This window comes from Meleagris gallopavo, chromosome 6 (genome assembly GCF_000146605.3).
Source record: "Meleagris gallopavo isolate NT-WF06-2002-E0010 breed Aviagen turkey brand Nicholas breeding stock chromosome 6, Turkey_5.1, whole genome shotgun sequence".
NCBI classification, from domain to species: Eukaryota; Metazoa; Chordata; class Aves; order Galliformes; family Phasianidae; genus Meleagris; species Meleagris gallopavo.
This window is the reverse complement of record NC_015016.2, coordinates 6,176,713-6,177,189: the sequence shown is the minus strand read 5'-3', so window position 1 is coordinate 6,177,189 and position 477 is coordinate 6,176,713.

The window sequence follows — 477 nt, the reverse complement described above, 5'->3', positions numbered from 1 at the left end:
GAAGGGAAGGGAAGGGAAGGGAAGGGAAGGGAAGGGAAGGGAGTCATGCACCCTGAGTCCCCAAGAGCAGAAGTGTAAGACCAGAAATCCCACACCTGGGTTCCCCATGCTCAGCAGCCACAGCCTGGTGAGCAGTGTAGTCGCATGGAAGCCTGTCTGCAAGCAGGCAGCACTTAGCCACCTACAGCACGTCTGACACACGTCTGTCTCAGACGCCCAGACCACATACCCACCATTTATTAACACGTGCACCCATTTACAAGCACACTCCCAACACAAGGAGCTGATCTCATGAACGCTTTCTTTAAAGAAACCCTCTGGATACTGAAGTCTGATATCACTAAAAACTGGAGGTAGGGAATTAAATCCCATCTCTTCGTTCTCTTGATCTGAGCCTAAATGGCTCAGAACTCCTAAATGGAGTTTGCAGTGTAGAAAATATAAATGACAAAAATGCCAGCTTAGTGGGAAGTGACT